Source organism: Chinchilla lanigera, unplaced genomic scaffold, assembly GCF_000276665.1.
Source record: "Chinchilla lanigera isolate Chin_1 unplaced genomic scaffold, ChiLan1.0 scaffold00040, whole genome shotgun sequence".
In the NCBI taxonomy this organism is placed as follows: Eukaryota; Metazoa; Chordata; class Mammalia; order Rodentia; family Chinchillidae; genus Chinchilla; species Chinchilla lanigera.
The window spans coordinates 4,196,154-4,218,167 of NW_004955441.1; positions in this window are offsets into that span (position 1 = coordinate 4,196,154).

The window sequence follows — 22,014 nt, forward strand, 5'->3', positions numbered from 1 at the left end:
CACTTCTTTTACCACCTGAATGAGTCCTGTCATGATTTAATGCATTTTTGTATCCCAAGATGACCCAAGTTACTTCCTAGTTCTTCCTATTTGTACAATGACTGTCACTTTCAAGGCTGTGACTTCAGTTGTGGGCCCACTTATCTTCTCTGGGGTGGTCTTTCCACTCCTCTGTCCTCTGTCTTAGCCCATAAGGGTCACTGTTGTTGTTTATGTCTAGATGTCCCCCCAAAGCCTCATGCACTCATAAATGGGGCTTTTCAGAAGTAGCTGGATCTCGTGTGTGTGATGCTGGGATTAAGGGTGTGTGATTACTAAATTAGTCCACTGATTGGTTTGGCATAGTTCTGAGTGTGGATAACAGGAAGGCACTCCCTATTATGAGTGCTGCCTGCCCTAAGGGCATGTAGCCTGGATGGAATATAAGGGACAAAAGGTGCTTCACTACTTTGGTGCTTGCTACTTTGCTGCCTTTCTGCCTTCTGCCTTCTGCCTGCCATGAACCATTTCTTCTCTGTGATGCCCCACTGCCACCCCACCCTGCCTTGGGACCAGCCTACTATGGACTAAAACTACAAACTGAGTCAAATAAACCTTTCCTTTTTAACTTTGAGTATGGGGTATTTTGTCTCAGCAATGAGAAAACTAACTAAGACACTTGCTATAAGAAAATATTATAGACTGGGTAGCTTATACTCAACAAAGTCTACTTGCCAGTTCTTGGGGCTGGGAAGTGAAAGGTCAACACACTAACAGACTGACTGTCTAACAAGGGCCACTTTCTCATAGATGGTGCCTTCATAGGTCTTCACAAGGTGGAAGGGACTAGCTAGCTCTCTGGGGTCTCTTTTATAGGGATACTAATCCCATTCATGAGACCTCAAAACTTAATTACCTCCCAAAAGGACTGCCTCTCAATATTAACACACTGAGGATTAGTTTTCCATAGATATTTCAGGTGAACAAAAACATTCAGACCGTAGCATTCTCCAATGGACAGAAATGGAGCCAATATTCAGTTGAAATGGACATTTCACTCGGAACACAGTGGGGCACAATTCGCCAACTCTAACTCCAGTTAGCTTGGCAGGAAAGCATCAGGCCTCCAGATATAAGTGAACTTAGAAACCCAAACTATGTTTGGAGTCTAGAAGAGGCACTTCTCTCTGCTTCTCTCTGCTTTCTTGAGTCACTTGCTCTTTATATCCTATGATCAATGTTTTTGTGTTTGTTTCTCAATTCAGTCTCCAACCCCTGCTGTTTCACCTCCCTCTCTCCCACCAATGCACAGTGTTCACATGGTCTTCTACTCTGGTTACGTGTGAAAATTAACTGATTTAATTATGCTGTTCTTATGAACACTGGCAGGGAATGCAGACAACATCACATGACACAGTAAACATGAGTTAGACTGGCTCCTGTGGATGAAGGGGCAGCTCTGAGGGTCATGACGGTTGCAGGGGTAAACGTGTATCTGCATGGACTACAGATGAGCACAAGATAATATATTTCAGTGTCCAAAGTATAGGCAATCAGGTGATATTAGAATCAATCAATCAAATTAAGTTATGTAGATTTTAATATCTTTAATTACCACTTCATCCCCCTAATGAATGTCAGGCTTTAAACCATCAATAAGTTGCAATATAAGCACCATTTGTCTTTAATCTATTTAGATGTTCCTCCTCTCTACTTCTAATCTTTGGAGGAAGACTGTTGTTATGGTTTAGTTCTAAAATCCCTCCCCTAAGTTTCATGTGTTTGGAAGGTGACTGAGTCATGGGGCACGGTACTAATCAGGGCATTCATGCCTCCGCGGGTGAGTTCAGCAGCTGAATGTGTCCTTGGCAGGTGGAGCCTGGTTGGAGGTGGGTCACTAGGGACACAAGTTGGAAGGGTGCATTCTTGTCCCCAGCTCCTGCCTTCTCTCTCTACTTCCTGGTTGCCACAACTGAGCACCTTTCCCCTGCCATGCTCCTTTCACCATGCCATTTCTGCCTTGGAGCCAGCCCTTTATGGACTAAATCCTCTAAAACCATTAGCCAAAGTAAACCTCTCCTCCTTTAAACTGTGGGTGTTGGGTATCGTGTCAAGTGATAGGAAGGTGACCAAGACAACTGCTTAGTAGAAAACCAGGCCTGCCTCTGTGTTCCAATTCTATAACCTTGGGCAAGTCTCTCTACTCTTCAAAGCTTCTACAGCCACACCACATAAAACGGGAGTTCATAGCCGGTCTTGCTGCTCTCAGGATTAAGAGATCTTGTCTCAAATAGATGTCACAAACATTGTGAAAGCTATGCAACACTTTATAAATTGTGCTAATCGCTGTGGCTAAGAGCTCTAGCTTCCAGGTAGGTTCCTCTGATCTGGATTTAAATCCTGCCCCAGCAGTTACAAGTGCATCACTTTGGCCGTTTCTTCACCCTCTGGAGCTTCGATTTCTTTATCTGTAAAACTGGCATATGCATACTACCTGATGGGTTTTTATGACAATTTATTATGATAGCGGGGATAAGGCGCTTTATACAATGTCTGAAATTCCCAAGTTCCTAATTAATATAAAGCATTATTAATAACTATTGGGGCTACACATTAAACTTTTGGCTTTTACCCAAAACTAAATTTTTCCACTTCCTCTTTTATCAGAAAATGAGTGTGGTCTTTTCTCTGACCCAAGAGTAGCCTAATTTCCTTTTTCCACTCAATTTTTGCTTGTTAGACTCTTTGACCTTCTTTCACCAGCTGCTTGGTCTTTTTGCTTTTGTCAGCTGTTTCTTCTGCGGTGGGATTCTGTCATTGGCTACCAGGTCTCACTTTCCTACCCTTTCATCCCAAAGTCTGTCATGCTGGCTCTTTCCTGTTGTTCTAATGATTTATTCATCTCCTCTTTCAATTATTCACTATTCATTCATTCAACAAATAATTATTGGGCTCCTATCATGTGCCAGAGATCACATTACAGGCTGATGATGCATTACTGGGAACAGACATCATCTGTTTCCAAGGCTGCTGGAAGAAGCATGTGATTGGATGGTATTTTTGTGTAATAGCCAATGTGCTTTTCACTCACCATGCCCTTCTTAGTGACCCTCTTACATTTGGGCAGTTAGACACGGCATCTACTACCTCGTGTTGTCACAAAAGAACCAGCACTCAAAATAATCAAATTCTTACTCCAGTTTTAAAAGCAGAGTCAGCATAAGTTATTTCTAAGTAATTGAATGGATTTTTCTGACATTCACTCCCCTGCAAACTACACCCCGAAAGACAGAGTCAGAGGACTAGGAGGAAATGTGAAACAAAAGGAAGAAAAAGGGAGCGAGATCATAACAAAAGTTAGTGACTTGGGGCCAGAGGATGAGACTAATAAGGAGCCCCCAGATAAGGGAAGGCTCACCACCTGAATTCTGCCCACCATCGGGGGTCTGAATGGTCCTTTCTACTGCACTGAGAGCATAGAGCTTGTTATTCTCTAAAGAAAAACTGTAACCTACTTCCAACCATCCTGCGAGAAGAGCCCATTCCTTGTTAATACATGCAGATCAGATGCAAAATGAGATCCTAGAAATGTGGACAGTAGCTATGGTGTGGAAGGGATGCATATCCTGGCCGGTGTGGGTAGGTTTTCTCTCCACGGTAGGGCAGTCATTAAAACCACCCCATTACACAGACAATAACGTACTAACTGTACTAACTGATACACAATCTCAAACTGAGGGAGGTGCTCAGAGGGAAGAAAACCCTTGAGAGCGTGTCAGAAAAGGGCCCAGCCTAGAACAAAGTGTCAAAGATGGTTTTACCAAGGAAATGACCTTGGAGCTGCGTTTGCAATAAGAAGTTGAAGTTAAGTACGAGAAGTAAGAGAGAAAAATGGCCATGTGAAGACGGTGGTGTGACCTAAGAACTGGACGAGGGTCAGGATGGCTACAGAGGGCACAGGAAAGTAGCACGAGGCAAGGCCAGAAGTAAGATCCAGACCTCGCAAGAACCACTAAGGCATGTTAGAAACACTGGTCCCTGGTCCAGGAAGAAGGAAAAGCCACTGAGGAAATTTAAGTAAAGACATAGAAAGATCGATCTGGTTGTAATGTGGGATATGGAGAAAGAAGCCCTGGTGTAGCCAGCGATCCAATCAAGAAAAACCAGGATGAAGGGGCTGGGGATTTAGCTCAGTGGCACAGCACCTGCCTGGCAAGCACAAGGTTGTGAGTTCAATCCCCGGTACCGAAAAAAAAAAAAGAAAAACCAGGCTGAGATTAACTGGTTTCTTGTACTCTTCCAGCTTTCTTCTGATCCTTCACATCAACTTAGAGTTTAAAAAATCCTTAATATCATGACTTTGTTCCCACTTTCTATCAATAGTTTTGTCACTGTTATTATCTTTACTTGTTCTATGACCTTAACATTTTAGTTCTGCCCTGTACCACTTTCCCTTCTTGAAAAAAATCTAACCAGGTAGAGTGGTGCATGCCTGTAATCCTAACTCCTAAGGAGGCTGAGGCAGGAGGGTGACAAGTAGGAGACCAATCTGGGAAACTTAGTGATACCTTGTCTCAAAAAGGACTGAGAATCAAGTTTAGTAGCAGAGCAATTATCTCGCTTGCATGATCCCGTGAGTTCAATCCCCAGCACTAAAAAAAGAAAAAAAGCAGGGCCTGCAGGCACTCATTCTATCTGTATGTTGATTACAACAATCTTGGTTTTAAAATATAAGCTGCACCTCAAAATCTGCCAGCTGCACCTGGAAATCTGCCTCTAGGACCTGGAGGAGGACCAGGCTTGCATGCCAATCAAGAAATCAGACTCTGTGGTCTCATACCACAGGCAATGAGCGGGGAGTCGAATGTGATGTGCCTCTCCAGCTCCCCCAACAAGCACAACCAGCTGTACATGAAGGGGCAGCCCTTCCCCAATGGCCTGGCCCAGGACATCGACAAAGGTAAGGTGTCTGCCATCCAGGAGCTCAAGCAGAATGGGACGTGGCTGAGACCCACAAGATCTGGTGCTTTGGACCTGATGGCACCCTTCACAGCATCCTCGCCAAGGGGGTGCAATACCTCACCGAGATCAAGGACAGGGTGGTGCCAGGCTTTCAGGGGGCCTATCTGTCCAAGACGTGAGCCTACACGCAGATGCTGCCCACCATACCACTGGCTGGATCATCCCGATGGAGGCACTGTCTCGAAGCCAGTGCCAGTCCTGGAGCCCATCTACCTCATGCACATCCAGTGTCTGGGGCAAGTAAGTGGTCAGAGGCATCTATGGAGTCCTGAACAGGAAGCAAGGCCAAGTCTTTGAGGAGTCCCAGGGAACTGGCACCCCCATGTCATGGTCAAGGCCTACCTGCCCCTCAATGAGTCCTTCGGCTTCAGTGCCGACCTATGATCTGCTGGAGGCCAGGCAGATCCTGCCCAGTGATCCCTTCAACCACACTAGCCACCCCAGCCAGGTGCAAGGGTTAACCCACAAGCGAAAGGCCTTAGACAACTTCCTGGACAAGCTGTGGGTGTCACTGCTCCCTCCTGGCTCCCACAGGGCAGCAGGACCTCACATTCTCAGATGACACCTTGAGACTGTCCCCACACAGTGACCTCTGCCTGACAGGTTTTCCAGTTGCTTCATGCCATCACAGGCCATTCACACTTGATGCTGTGTCTCTTTATTTTGGATTTCAGAGCAGCAGAAATGCCCTCTCTGCAGGGACTTCTTGGGCCAGTGGATGGGGAAGTGGGGCGGGACACCCAGTGCTTTTTTTCTTTTGTTCAGAGGAAAACACAACAGTTGCAGGGGTACACATCAACCAAACTTCTTCTCAGATTGTGATAGTCACTTTCCCATCAGTGGGACAAAATATCTGACACCTACTACCTTAAAAAGGGGAAATTCATTTGGCTCACAGTTTCCTGTGGGTTCAGTCCATGGTGAACTGGCTTCAGGCAGAAAGGGCATGGAAGAAAGTTGCTCAAATCAATGCATCCAGGAAGCAAATAGAGAAGAAAGGAGCCAGGCAAGGAGATACACCCTCCTGAGGCAACCCCAGTGACCTACCTCTCCCAGCAGGGCTCGCCTCCTAATAGCACAGTCAGCAATGAATTCATCAATGGGTCAATCCACTAATGAGTGTAGCACCCCGCAAGTCCAATCACCTTCCAAAAGCCCATCTCTGAACACATAAGACTTTGGGGAAAAATTCTAAATCTAAACCATCACACAGGTCAGGGTCAGAGAAGAAAGCCATGAGCTCCTACTACATCCCCCATCAAGTCTGAGCTCAGTAGAGCCGCAGAAAGACAGCAGCCAAGTGGCTTCTAAAAATTGTGACTAAAGGACCAAAAGTTAATAAGAGTAGTATAAGGGTAAAAGAAATAAAGATACCTTTGAAATTTTCTGTTTCAGAAACTCAAACAGATTTTCTCAGGGTTAGAAAGCAGGCCAAACAGGGTCACACTGCTATGGAGCCAGAGGACAAGATTACTGGTGAGGCCTTCATGCTGTTCACCTTGCAGGAGTTAGCTGAGGGAGTTCTAAGGAAGAGCTAGAAGAGGACAGGACCTAGATCTGTACATTGTAGTGTTCAAGAGCAGCCAGGAGACAGTTTGGTCATGCTTAGATCCTGAAGTTCATTTCCATGCAACTGCCAGGCATGGCCTAGAGGTACACTGGCCTCATGAAGCAGGTGGGCCTGCAGAGAATGAGGTCTGGTACCTACGGTGCAAAATATGGGGACTGTGGTAGGCAGAGGCCCCCAGACACTGCATTCACAGGACGGGGCTGCCCTACCCACCACCGCGAATATCTACTTCTCTCCTCCTCCTTCTCTCCTCCATGAATATCTACTCTATGTGAGAGTCCATATTGGGATTGGCCCCGACAGAAGAGTGGCAGAGGAAATACATGTTGAGCTTCTCAAAGAAACTGACAGCTATGTGGAGTGACAGAGCCAACATGCAGCATAGATGCATAGAACTCTTCCTGAATTCAACAACAGGGGCCTGTGACAGGGCTTAGAGCAGCCAGATGATTCCGGGAGTGGGGTATGGGCCACCCACATGACCTACATGGCTAGAGAGCCAACTCTTAAGTGGCTGGTGGGGGTGATTGTAGTGGTCAGGACAGCATGGTTGGATATGAATAGTTTTGTTAGGAACATTTGAATTATTCCAATCAAATTTTCACAGGTAGCCAATAAGCAGTGGAAGGCAGTTTATAATTCCAGAGAAAGTTGTGGGATGTATTGTGCACCATTATTTTGTGAACTCTAGATTTAAAAATTATCTCTTTGGTGTTTTCTCACACAAACTTTTCATCAAGTATATGATACTGAACAAACTAAGATCATTTTCTTCCACTTATCTCAATTAATATGTTGGGAGTACACTTCAGAGTGGTGTCACCCAAGTTGAAGTAGTTTAAATATGTCAAATATGGATACTCCACACCAACCACAAGGAACACCTGTGGAGAGAAGAATGATTTTGGAAAACTCCAAAATGCTGGGTCCTTAGTTCAAAAGGACTATTTCTCATATTTGTTCATTCTAGATTTATTTTCACTTTATGTCTTTTATGTTATTTAAGCATCTTAAAAGTTAGTTCTGAGAATTGAGACATGGTACAAATACTGCAGGGGATCTTGATTTAAGGCTTTCTTTGTGATATGATTACCTCTTGGGTGTATTTTGCCAAGGAAACTTGTTAAAGTGTTTTGTTAATTGAACTTTCTCATAAAGACTTTTTTCACAACGATGCCACTTCACAATGGTGTTATAATTTAACACCACGGATTTCTGCTTATCCACCCTCCTGACCCCACTTCATTCTCAGAAATTTCTCCTTTTCTCGATCTCATATCCTTGGAGTATCATCCTTGCTTCTGAGTGCTACATGTTGAGGTTCCTTGGAAAATGAGGTGCCCAGAGAGTAATACCTGAGGTGATGAATAAACTTTAATCTCAGGAGCTTTGTGAAAGTTGGAAGGAAACCCTTTGGGATTGAAATGATAGTTGCCTTCCAATGCTATCACTTAAAATAAGCAGTATTTTTTTCCTATCACTAAAAGGTCAGAAATAGGACCTACAGAAGAACACCAAATGGGTACAGATGTCTGATTAACAGTGCCAAAGTAGATTTTCCTATTCATTGCCTGGACATAAAACTGGCCATGGTGGTGCATCCCCGTAATCCCCATACTCCGGGAGGCCACGACAGGAAGTTCACATGTTCCAGCCCATCCTGGACAGTTTAGTGATTTTGTGAGATTCGGTTCCATAATTTAAAAAAAAAGAAAAAGAAAAAGGCCTGGGGATATAGTTTAGTCAAAAGTCCTGGGTTCAATTCCCAATAGTGAAAAAGAAAAATGCTCTTTTGGATGCAATGAACTTTTAATTCTTGGAGATATTTAAACAGCATCTGGACAGTCGCATGCTAAAAAGAGGTTGAAAATGGACGATCTTCAAGGGCTGTCTAATACCCTTGTTGCTCTATTAGCAACACTAATGTGGGCCAGTGTGGAGTTTGGCCTTGTTTTCAGTCTCAGATGACCTGAGATGAGACCATATCCCTGAGAGAGTCAGGCTGATGTTGATAAAATGTGTGTGTATGTTTAGGTGACCACACAAGTGTCTTTTTTTATTTACTTTTTAAAATTTATTTTAAAAATAAAAGAAAAAAATATATTAACAAACAGACATCCATTTACAAAATAGCATAAGAACAATACAAGTAATACAGAGTTACAAAGTGGTAGGAAATTAACAATGGTTGTTGTATTATGTACCGAGATCTTCAAAGTGGTTTCTCAGGAAAACAAATACAGACATGCAAGATTGATCAAATAAGTAATGATTAACTGTTTCTTTCAGTAAAGGGATAGAAGTCAGTAGTATAACTATGTTAGCTATCCTGTATATACATACATACATAATTTAAAATTGGCCATGGTTTCAGTTATCTAAATCGTAGTCCCTCTGTTAGCATGGATTATCATGCAACTCTCATACATGGCCCTTGCTTCTGATTTGTACAAGGCTTTTATACATAAATCTGTCATCCAATTGGTAAAAGAGAGACTAACATGTTAAATACATTTCTCAAGCATAATTTGTCTGGGAAGACTTATACAGACCTTAATTTCCTTTAAAAGCCTATGTTTTATGTTCTTTAGATGAGATTTGGTGGAACTGGAAATGTGACATATTTAGCAATTAAAATATAATATTTGGTGATGAGACTTTGGTTCCAAGTTTTTTTTTTCCATCATGTAGACAATTTAGCTCTACAGCAAAGCAGATATTGGTCATGCTGACATGACCCTCATGCCTAATTCAGTCTTTGTATTCTACCTTTACTCCATCTCCTCTAACACACAAGAATAGTACTAATTATTGCTCTTTCGATGTCCTAAATCTCCAGCGCTCAGTTCTAAATATGGAGATAGTCAGGCAATCTGATGAAACAGAACTGGTTACTGGCCCTGCCTCCTTCCCGCCTCTCTTATTCTTACCACTTCCACTCTTAATGTTTCAGAGAGGAAGCACCCTCATTCGTTACTACATGTCACTATTACTTTTATCTCTTCGCCTCTCTAAGAGATAAAACATCTTTAGAATGTAGAGGACCCCCAAAATTGATGGAGGTTATGTTCTAGAGGACCCTGCAAATTGTGAAAATCTGCAAATTTCAGATATGTCACAAAAATGCCCATGATATAATTTAAATCCTAAAAATGCTATGTCTCCTGCTGTTACATAATATAATTTAATAATTTATTGTATTATTTTAATAAAATATTGTATTAATAAAATTAATAAAATATTGTATTAATAAAGCCTTAGAAGGTGCAGGGCATTTTGGCGGTATCTTAGGGATCTTAGAGGTTTAAGAACAAGAGGAAGAACACGCAAGATAACTACATGCGGTACAGACATCTGTTATGATGCAGGAGTGCTGGTGCATCTGCAGAGATGGGTCAAGGGGCAGCAGCCAATCAGCAGCAAAGAGAACTGAATAATGCTCTCAGATTGGTTACTTGCAAACCTCCCACCAAAAAAAAAAAAAAAAAAAAATTGCAGTGGACATTTGCAGTTTCCAGGAAATTGTGGGGTTTCCACGAACCAGTGTTAGGTTCTAAAGAAAAGTCTCAAACAGCTGAAGCCATGAATTCTGAACCTCGACCTCACAGAAGTATACTGTATGCGCGCACACACACACGCACACATTTACCTAATATCTCAGTGTAATATTCTAAATATCTTTCTTCCAGTAGCCTTATTTTTTCTTTCATGGTTAGATAAGAGGAAATGGGTGGAAAACAATAAACAGTAATGGAAAAAATATTTATATGAACGGTGACACGTCTTTTAACTTTGGATGCAGTAATGCTTGGAACTTTTGAAAATATTTGTCATCTTTTAAAAAGTCTCCAAATGTCTTCCAAACTTGAATGACTAGGATGTCATTTAAATATAATAAGAATATGAACTTGGGTTTTAAATTAATGTAATTATATTACTTTATACAGTCAGGTAACGAAAATATTGTGAAACTATGAAAGAATAAGAGTCATCATGCAGGGCTGGGGATTTAGCTCAGCGGCAAAAAGCGCCTGCCTGGCAAGCGCAAGGTCGTGAGTTCGGTTCCCGGTACCGGAGAAAAACCAAAATTAAAAAAGAAAAAAAAAAAAGAGTCATCATGCAGTGCTGTGACGGTGCCATGACATAAAGCCCTTTTACAGACAAGCTGGTAATACCTCCTGAAATTAAATAACGTATTACATATAACACAGGTATCTCACTCCTACCCCATATGCCCACAGTACAGAGTGTGATGTCTATAAAATTATTTACCAGGACAGTGTCTGTGGTAGCAGGGACTTAGAGGGAACTTGAATGTCCATCCCTGGTAATGAAAGGTACAGTGCTTATGAAAAGTAGAAGTAGAATTATGTGATACTAATAGGTAGCCAGTGGAAAGGAACTGGAAATGAACAGATATCATAACCATAGTGAAGTCAGAAAAGAACAAAATAGAATGAAACCTATTGTGCAAGTTCATTACTGTATTAAAAACCACATATATCCACCAATACCACTGTTTACATATTTTATAAGCACTTGCATATATCTTCATATATCTAAACGATATAAATATATAAAATGTGTCTACCAGATGTGAGAAGTAAACATGGGGGATGAAGAAAAAATAAAAATAACGTAAAATGGGACCATTTCATATATTTCATATAATATCCTAATCATGAATTGAGATGACTCTGTCATGTCCACTTGAGGTTCATACATTTTTAAACATATTCTTATATAGTAAAACAAAGTAATGCATGCATATTATAAAAATTTTTTAAACCGTAAGTATGTAAAATAATCATTTCCTATAATATTTTGGTGTGCCAGGTGCATTAGTTTTCTATTACTGGATAACAAATTACCACAGCTTAGTTTAGCTAGGTCCTCTGTTCAAGATTTCATTGGGACTGCATTCAAGATGTCAGGAAAGCTCGCTCCATGCTCTTTAGAGGACTCGGTGGAAAAACCCACTTCCAAGCTCACGTGGGCTCCCAGGGGAACGCATTTCCTGTGGCTATGTGACCAAAGGCCCGCCTTTTTGCCAAAAATCATTTCAAGTTTCAAAATCTACCTAGGTTTCCAGAGGCTGATCCCAGTGCTACCGCACGAGGATTCTGCAGCATGATCACTTACTTCATCAGGCCTACGAAGAGCATCTCGAGGACCAGTTTGCTAAAAGCTGTGTACCCCGGAGGCCTGAAGAGAGCCTGGCTGTCATGAAAGTCTTGTGGGGGGATGCATTGGGGGGAAGCTGTTCTGCTTTCAGCCCTTCAGCCCCAGACCCCAAAACTTAGGTGCTGAGGCCCAGGTAGCCGCCATTGCCCTGGCCACCCCAGGACACCAGAGACTGGGAAGGGCCAGCCACTGTCCTTTCTCAGCAGGTAGGGGAGTGGGTGGCAGGGGCTGGGAAGCCTCAGCTGGAAGAGAGCGTGGAGCAGCCTGGGGATGGGAATTGGACTTGCTGGGACTGGAGGAGGGGTCACCTGCACTCACACCCAGGAGAAGGCTTCTAATCAGGGGACTTCCTATAGTTCAGAACATCACGCTGACCCAGAGGTGCTGACATGGGTGGGTGATTATGAAGCTGAGGAGGAAGTGCAGCACGATGCATTGGCCCTGCCTCGCTATGCAGAGCGAAGCCAGGAGGGGCACAACCCTAGAGTGCGCTGAACTCTGGGCCAACCTGAGACGTGTGCTTGTCTTTGTTCGCACGTTCTCTGGGGGCCACGTGCTGGTCTGCAGTGGAGGAACCTGGTTTCAAGCAGTTTTTTAATCCAGTTTAGTTCTAGCTGTTTTGAATGTTGTTTTAATTAAATAAATTCATAAAAGCTTTTTAAAAAATGTAACCTAATCGTACACAATCATGAGTGTGACATACCATCACCTTTGTCATGGTCTGCGGGTGGAAATTAGGTCACAGGTCTCGCCCACACTCAAAGGGCAGTGAGAATTCAGAGATGTGACTGTCAGGGGTGTGGGGCATCAGAGGCCATCATACGGTCTTCCCACTGTACCAGGTAATCAATGTTCCAGGAAATGAGATTACAACAATGAGCAACAGAGAAAAATAAGTCTGCCTTTGTAAAAACAATTATATATTTGCATCTTATACCTATACTGGATAACTTTAAAATACTTATCCATAATAGTATTATGGATTATCCATAATATTATCCATAATAGCTGCATCATATACTTAACTGCTATGGACTTCAAGGACATATTTCCAGGTTTTCCATTTAACAATACTAGAGAGGAAGGGAGGGGTACATAAAAAGAACTGAGAAGTATCATGCACATGTAACAACTCCCCACAATGTATGTAATCACTATGTACTATAAACAGCTATTAATAAAAATTAAAATTGAAAGAAAACAATGCATTACTAAGAAACAATGCTGCAACATATACATGTAAATATACTTATCATAGATGTGTCATTGAGTTCTTACACCAGTGTATATTTACCACCTTGAGTATATTCAAATGAAGCTTGTAATCTGTTCCAGCCATAGTTATTCTGGCCTTTTGGTTCTGCTTTGTTCCGGTTATGAGAGTTATCTAAGTATTTGTATGTAGTTCTCACCACCTATCCCATAGCGATAGCTTAAGTGAATTCATCTTTAAAAATGCACAGATTATAGTGCCCAGTGTATTGAAGACACTTTACATATTATTTTCCCTTCTGGTGCACCTTATGATCTATTTCATGAAGCATCTTCCAGATAGGTTCCACTTCAGATTTTCCAGATTACAGGAGAATAAAGGGGGTGCTTATAAAAGCGTGATAAAGAGAGAGGTAACTTTGAAGCAAGAATACACAATAATATCCTTCTTTGGCCCTTGATAAACTAGGCCTCCACATTTCCTCTAGTCTAAGCCTGTTTAATTTGATTGTCTTAAACAAAAACTGTCTATCCTCTCTTTTTCTTTATTAATTGAAGCATATACTCTTAATTCCATATTGTAAGTCTTTCAAGGAGATTTATTGCTAGTATAACTTAATATATTTATATAATTCGATTTAATGTTAATGTATTGATAAGCACCATGTATCATATATATCTATAAAGTAATGTGTTTACCTACACAATGTAAGATTTCACTGTACAACTCTGTAGGAAGGACCTACTACTAATGAAATGATTTTTTTTTTTTTTTTTTGTACCTGAAATTGAACTCATGACCTCAGGCTTGCAAGGCAAACACTTATGCCGCTGAGCTACATCTCCAGCCCCTGAAGTGATTTTTTAAAGCAGGAGAAGTGCTTATACTCATAGCTTCAAGTCAGACCATGAAGGCAGGGACACTCTTCCAGCTTGCTCTCTCAAAAGAGGCTCAGGAATCTGATGATAGAACCAGCAGGGTGTGACTCCTCGAGAAAGATTCCTACCTATGAAGTTCATAAAACATGTGTTTCTTCAAGAAACAGCTTTTCCTTATCTGTAAAATCAAGAGAAAGAAAAATGGACAAGAGGAACCCAAGCCCAAAAGGGTTGTCTTTCAAATCTAAGGAAAATGCATAAAAAAATGGAGACTCTCACACATTGTGTACAGAACCTTTCTAGCAAAGCAAAGGAGGATAGCTTTAGCAAAAGAACCCACTTTTTGTTTGATTCTGCGTCTACAAGCATAGGGATCTGTGCAGAGCGACACCTAGTGGTCTCTAGAGCTCTGTTAGAAGCAAAAGAAACAAAGACCCCGTGTGTGTATGTGTGTGTTTGAGCATGTGCATCAGAGCTTTCTTCCTTACATATTCATATGCTATGAACAAACTGAGTTATTAATTAGTCTTGATTCCAATACCTCAACTTTCTGGTAACACACCTACTTAATGTGAAATCATAGAGAACATTAATATTTGAGCAGTTCATTGAATGTGGAAAAGAACAATGATTCTGATGTGCAAGAGAAGTGACTTTATCCAAATCTACTGTCTGAAATACACAATAGTAAATGAAAGCAGGGGATCCAACTCAATTGATTTCAAAGAACTAATAGCTTTTGTAGGTGGAATCTTCTGGATTCATGTCAAAACTCATTCCCACAAAGCTTCACTCTGCCTTAACACCTCCTAGGGTGGGCCTGTCCTGTCACTCATCCCTGTTTCCCTGGTTGCAGTGGGAAAATTAGGGGGTTGAGATATTTATGCTGCAGCAAGAAAATTTAAATTTATCCTCATGAACCTAGTCCTATCTAAGAAGTATTTAAAACTCTTCCATGGCACTGTAAGAGAGGTATTCGTACCTCCTTCTACAAATTGTTTTGAAGTGGAGTCTAGAAAATTACGGATTTGGCTTCCTAAGGTCTGAGTAGACAAAAACTTCTTATGTACTGTGCAGACCGAAAATGGAGGGGTGTGCTGTCGAATGCACCCAGTTTAAATCTCCTTATAAATGCCACCTTGAGGATCACTAAAAGAGGATATAACAAATATGACAGTTTGTCCACCCAAACAGGTAGTGAGTGTAGATCCTAGGAAATAACTGGAAGAAAACATTTGAAGGGAGAATTTAAAGTAGTTCCCATTTTAGTGAAATGTGATTATGCTTTTTGTAAAATATTTGTAGTCTGATAGAATTGTGGCTATGATGAGATACGAGTGTTTTAAGATATTGAATACCATTCTTCAACGAACTGTGGTAAACTCAAAACTCTTTCTTTAAGAGAATTTTGGCCCAGCCTGGGATAACATCTCTTTGCACCATTTTGCCTAGAGTTCAGGGGAGAGTATCAAGGGGGAGTGGATTTTTATCCTGAGCATGTATCTTTCTTGGATTCCTTAATTTTCTTTAGAGAGATTAAGACTATCCCCAGCTCTGCTGAGTGGAAGAACACTCAATTCTCTAAAAATATGCACAAAAGTCTCTACCTGGTGTTTTTTACATTATAGATGAATAATTAACTCAAATTTGTTCAACCTCTATCAAAAGTTAAATTGAGGATAACAGTTAAAGAAAATTTTTGGTAGACCTATGGCCACTTCTTAAATCAAGAAAGTAAGTTAAGAAAATTAAGAGTAAACTTTTGTAAACACAACTTCCAAAGAAAAGGCATGAGTTAAAAATATAAATGAAGACAAGAAAAATTTAGATACTCCTGCAGCTCTTTTCCTAGAAGAGTTTGGAATATACTGCTAGTCTTTTGAAGTAAAATCATGGAAGAGAAAAATATATAATAATAGACATTCATGAACATTTGTGAGTATACATGAATATATGTATGTGGACACATATTAGTATGTATATTAATATATATATATATATATATAGCACTATACAATTAATACTATATATAATATAAAACTTCCAGTGACAGGTAAACAATACTGGTATCCCTGGAGGGTACCAGATCCCAGAAATTGTTCATTCTTATTTTCATTAACTTGCATTAGCCTCTTTAGGAATATTATATTCAAAGTTTCAAGATAACTAGGAAAACATACAAGTTCAAACAACTTTCTCACTTTCTGGACCACTGAGGTAATATTTTCCTCCTTTCCATGGGTGCTGCAATACAATTTTCCATGTAACAGGAAGAGAATAGAATTCTGTCTCTCACTCCACCCACCTCCCTGGTTTTCTCTGCTCCAACTTGTCTAATTCAAACAGAAAATTGATTGGTGCTTAGCTGGCAGCATGTTCCACTGTTGCCTAACTGTCTCCTGAGTGTTGTTTGAGGAGGGCAGCAGAAGAATAGACTATCCAAAGAAGCCTGAAGAGGGTGTGTGATCTCTGTGTACGTATTTCTGAGGAAACACACATTCCCTAATGTTTTTCACCTTAAAATTTCTAATTCACAGAGCCTCAGAATATAATAAACAAAAATGGACAGAACTGAGTAGAAAATAGGCAACTCAACAACAATATCTGAAAACTTCAATACCTCACTTCCAATAATAGAAAGAAGAACACAACAGAAGATCAACAAAGAAATAGAAGACTTAAACAATATCATAAACTAACTAGATGTAACTAGCTTCTACAGAATACTATAGCCAATGCTAACAGGATATACCTTTTCTCTCAAGTGTACATGGAACATTCTCCAGAGCAGACTATATGTGAGCCTATAAAATAAACTTTAATAAATTTAAAACAGAAGATATAATACAACATATGTTCTCCAACTGTACAGAAATTAAATTAGGAAGTCATAGCAGCAGGAACTCTTTGAGAAATTACAAATATGTGGAAATTAAACAGCATACTCCTAAGTAAGCAAAGAGTCAAAGAATAAATGAAAGAAGTAACACTACACAAATGAAACAGAAATATAAGGGTAATATAAGGGTATATATAAAACATTTATGTGCCAATGAAGTAGATAATTATATAAAATGGCAAATTATTAGAAAGACAAACACTACCAAAACTGACTTGAGAAGCAGAATGTCTGTAGAGACCTGTACAGAGTAAAGACATCTATTAATAATCAGACTAATATTTTAATCTTCCCAGGATGAGACGGCTTCACTGGTGAATTCACTAAACACATAAAAAAGAATGAATACCAACCCTTCACAAACTTTTGTAAAATTTAGAAGGGGAAGGAATATTTCCCAATTTATTCTTTGAGGCCAATTTTTTTATGTCTCCAACAGGGTCAAAGTCATTGAAAGCAAAGTCATGAGAAAGCAAGAAAGGAAAACCACAGACCAATATTTCTTTTGAGGATAGGTGCAAAATTTCTCAAAAAATGCTAATAAAACAGATCCAGCAACATACAAAAGCACACCATGACCCAGTGTATTAATCAGCTTTCTTGTCACTGAGACAAAGTAACTGAGACCCACAACTTTAAAGAGGAGAGGTTTTAGTTAGCTCACAGTTTTCGTGGATTCACTCTACGTGGGTCTGCTCCAAGTCAGACAGCATGGTGGAAGGGCCTAGTCGAGAAAAAGCTACTCATCCTATAGCAGTCAGGAAACAGAAAAAAATGAGAGAAACCCAGGATAAAAATAGGCCCTTCCAGATCACACCCCTAGTGACCCACCTCTTCTGTTCAGGCCCCACCTCTAAAGAGAACAGTCAGCTATGGAATCCACACATGAATATGACACTCCCATGATCCAATCAACTTCCAAACACATGAGACTTGGGCAGGGGGGCATTTTAGATTTAACATAACATTCCACCCATGATCCCCCAAAGGCTCACGTCCTTCTCATTATGAAAAATGCATTCAGTCCACCTCTATGCATTGCCAAAGTCTTAACAATTTCAGCACAGCTGAAAACTCCAAATCCAAAGTCTTCTCTGACAATCAAGGCAGATACTTTGCTGTGAGTCTCTGTGAAAATCAAAAAGAAAAGAAAATACTACCAACATACAATGGGATGCATAAATAGTCCCACTCCAAAAGAGAGAAAGAGGAGTGTAAGAAGGAATGAGACCAAAGCAAGCCAGAACTTCTCAGGACAAATATTAAATCTTGTAGATCCACGACCAGCACCCAGGGCAGGTTGTGGTAAATGTGAGCTCCAAAGGACTTGGGCAGCCCTGCCACTAAATGGCTTGCTGTTTGCAGCCCAAATGGCTACTTTCTTAGGCTGGCCATGTCAATTTTTTATGTTAGTCAGATTTCCCATTGCTGGGACAAAATACTCAATACCCACAATTTAAAGGACAGGATTATTTTGGTTCACAGTTTCAGTGGAGTTAGTCCATGGTTAGTTGCCTCCAAGGTAGAAACAGCATGGTAGAAGGCAGAGGACCACGGCTGACCCCATGGGAACTAGGATGAAGAGAGAGACAGGAGGAGCCAGGGACAAGAATACATCTTTCTAGGTCATATCTCAAGTAATCTTTCTCTTCTGCCCAGCCCCCAACTCTGAACAGCTCAGTCAGCTATGAATTCAACAGTGGACTCACTCACTGATGAGTATAACTACCCCATGATCCAGTCTTCTTCCAGAAGCCCCATCTCTGAACATGAGAATACTTCCGGGGGCCATTTTAGATCCATACCATAACACTCAGTGAGATTTATCCCAGGAGTTTGATATATTAAAATCAACCATGTAATATATCATATGAACAGAACATAGAACAAAAACTACATATTCATCTCAGAAGATACAGAAAAAGCACTTGACAAAATAAGAACACTTAACAAATTAGGAACACAGGGGAACTGCCTCAACCTGATAAATAGCAGCTATGAAAAGTCCGCAGCTAACACTGGGCTTCAGAGAAAAAGGATGACACCTTCTCTTCTAAATACAAAGTAAGGCAAATCTGTGCACTCTCTATACTTTCACTCAAGAGTCTAGTGAAGATTCTAAATAGAGCAATTAGACAAAAGAAGGAAATGGGGCTGGGGTTTTAGCTCAGTGGGAGAACACTTGTCTAGCAAGCAGAAGGCCCTGGGTTTGGTCCTCCGGACCAAAAAAATTAAAAAGAATAAAAAAGGAAATAGTCATCCATATTGGGAAAAAAGAAGTAAAAGTATCTATACATGTAGAAGTCATGATTTTGTACTTAGAAAATTCTAAACAATACACCATGAAACTATTAGACCTATAAATTCAGCAAGATTATAGAATACATGATTAGTACACAAGTCAGTTCTATTTTTATAGTCTATTGATGAATAATTCAAAAAGGAAATTGAGAAAACAATTCAATTTACAATAGAATCAAAAAGGATAAATACCTAGGATTAAGTTTAATAAAGTAAATCTAAACTTGGTACTTTGAAAAGTATAAAATATTGTTGAAAAAAATTAAAGACTATCTAAGCAGAAGGACATCCCGTGATCATGAATTGGAAAGCTTAACACTGTTAAAGTGGCAATATCTCCCGAAGTGATTTATAGACTGACTGGATTCACTATCAAAATCTCAGTATATTTTTTCATAGAAATTGACAAGCTGAACCTGAAGTTTGCATGGAAATGCAAGAGACACAGAATAACTAAAAGAATCTGAAAAAAAAAGAACATAGTTATAGGGCTGAAATTTCCTGATTTCAAAACTTTCCACAAAGCTATAGAAATCACAAGTGCCATACTGATGTAAAAGTAAACATAAATATCCTTGAAGTAGATTTAAGAGTGCAGCAATAATCTCTACATTTACAATGAGGTTATTTTGGGCAATCAGTTGAGAATAGGGAAATATATAGAGATAGAGAATAGATGAGTGGTTGTCCAAGGCTAGAGGGAGGGGGTCGGAAAGTGACTACTAGTATTATGGGGTTGCTTTTCGAGTGATGAAAATCTTGTACAACTGCACAGTGGTGATGGTTGCATAACTATGAATATTCTAAAACCACTGAGTTGCACAGTTTAAAAATGAATGAGTAAATGAATGAATGAATATTCCAAGTCATGCTCATATTTCTGGGCATTTAACAGTGTGCCCTATCATATAATTATTTCTGAACAATTCTCTCCATATACATTGTACGAAGACTGAGGACACAAATTATGTATCACTCACCTTTCTATCAAGCAAAATATTTGTACCCGGTAAGAGATCAATAAATTCTTGTTGAATAAATTGGTATCCCCAACACTTCAGGCTTCTCCAAACACTTACGTTTCCCTAAGAGCCTTTTTGAGTAGACTCCAAAACCACAGATTCAGCCTCGCCCACTCAACTTCTTCAAGATTTGCAGCAGTTGCTTGCCAAATAATTAGAACCAAGAGGTTGTTTATGTCGATGCTGATTTTATTCCATTCCTTTTCTGAAGAGCTACTTTGCTGGAGTGTTTTTCATCATGAGTTCAGTCACTCAGTTCTCTGTGGTACTCACCTTCCGGGTCTCTCAGCCGCCTCCCAACCAATAATCCAGCCCGCACCCCATCCATCATGTTCCTCCATCTCTCCCGTTCTTGTATATCCTCTGCTCTCTAAATTGGGAGCTCTGTGTCCAAACAGTAAACAGTTTAACCATTTTTATCGTCTGGGCTAGTGCCAGGCTAATGGTTACCTCTGTCTTTGGCTTTGGCATTCATTCATTTATTCAATAAATTCATAATAGGTACCTAGAATATATCCCTTACTGTTCAAGTTGCTCTCTTGCCCGGATTACTTTTTACGTGTATTCATTGACGTGGAAATGGAGTGTTTGTTTGCTTATGCAACTGAAGAAATTTATGTTGCATAGGTAATAATGTTAGAGGAATTTGGTGATTGTATGTGCTAATGCCTAGTGATAAACTCGCAGACTTACTGATTAATAATTTCCATATCTGAAGGATCTCAGAAAATGAATCAACTCCTTTTCATCTACTACAGCACCGGTATTTTAATCAACTCCAATTTCAGATCTATCTTGCAATTTAAGCAAATTGCCATCTGTTGCCTGGGTTGTACTGGTTATGGCTTCAGTATTACTCTTGCCTTTGAGGCTTCAGTCAAAAAAGAAAAAGAAATAGGAAAATTGCCGAGCATTAACATCTTGCTTGTATATGCGTTCGTACTGTATGATTACTGGCAGCTCTCCAGAAAATGTGGCCTATTTTCTGGAAGCCTCTTTAGCCTGCCATATTAAAAGATGCATGGTAATTTAATCAATTCAAGAATTTGATTATGTGCACTTATATTTCTTTCTTTTTAATGGTGCAACAAAAAACTCTTTGGTCCCATTTTAAGAAGGTGCCAGAAAAACAGGTGAGTTTCACAGTGAGGCGGAGTCCAGTCATCCCTGAGCGTCTTGGGCATCATCAGCATGGCTACCTGAGAAGTGAAGGATTGGCTGGCCAGAACCCCCTGCTGCAAGTCTGACGGATCCAGTTTCAGAAGAGACAGTTTCTGAGCGCAGTGCTTGCTTGGGCCTGCCCTGCCTCTCACTCTGCAAACAACCATTAGTCCCCTTTTTGTAGCTGCAGCCTGCAGAGAAGAGAAACAGCAACAATAACAGAGACTTCATTTGGTCTCCCTGGACAGTCGCCCACTTTCCTGAGCTGCCTCTCACACTGTGTTTGATCTGTCAGGAACTGACTTCTCTCCACCCACTTAGACTCGTATATGAATGTCTACACCTTCAATTTCAGATGTTTGGAAGTCTTGTAACCAATACAGATTATCAGAGGGCTGAAAGTACCCCTAGAACCCTGTTGGTCTAAATTTCCTTCAGGAGGGGGCTGGGGATTTAGCTCAGTGAGCGCAAGGTCGTGAGTTCCATTCCCGGGACAGGAGAAAAACAAAACAAAACAAAAAAATAAATAAATAAATTTCCTCCAGGAGCTGGCAAGATCATCATCCCTAGGGTACTTGTAGAAATGTCAACTATCCGACTTCTTCTAAATTACTCTACTGAATCAGAGTTTCAGGGACTCTATTTTTATGAGCCCACCAAGTGATTCTGATCCTAAATGTGAGAAGTCCCAGCGTGTTTGTTACCTGGTGCTGTTCTTATTATTCTGACCTCTTCCAAAAGCCTGTTCACCTCTGACCCACATCCTGTGGCCTGAGTTTTTGTTC